The sequence below is a fragment of the Morone saxatilis genome, unplaced genomic scaffold, assembly GCF_004916995.1.
Source record: "Morone saxatilis isolate NCDOM2014 unplaced genomic scaffold, NCSU_SB_2.0 Contig14, whole genome shotgun sequence".
NCBI lineage: Eukaryota > Metazoa > Chordata > Actinopteri > Moronidae > Morone > Morone saxatilis.
The window spans coordinates 16408662-16408890 of NW_023339696.1; the positions used below are offsets into that span (position 1 = coordinate 16408662).

General features: G+C 37.6%; 1 protein-coding gene across 8 annotated transcripts in view; it reads left to right on the forward strand.

Annotated features, from left to right (window-relative positions):
• Positions 1–229, forward strand: part of gpatch8 (G patch domain containing 8) — a 27009-nt gene that overhangs the window by 20301 nt on the left and 6479 nt on the right. The window lies entirely within an intron of this gene.

Sequence of the window (229 nt, forward strand, 5' to 3'; positions counted from 1 at the left end):
GGTCAGTGGAATAAAGATTCATAGTGCATCACTTTTGAGATGGACAGACCATAAAACAGAAAATACAGTATGATACAGTAATCACTGGTGGCTTTAATAGATATGCTTCAAATCTGCTATCTGCAGAATAACACTGATGTTCCTTGGAATTTCACTTCCTGTCATAACTTGCATTTGACCGTCACAATTTTGGCTGGATATGATTCATCCACCTTAAGGAGGATTTGTG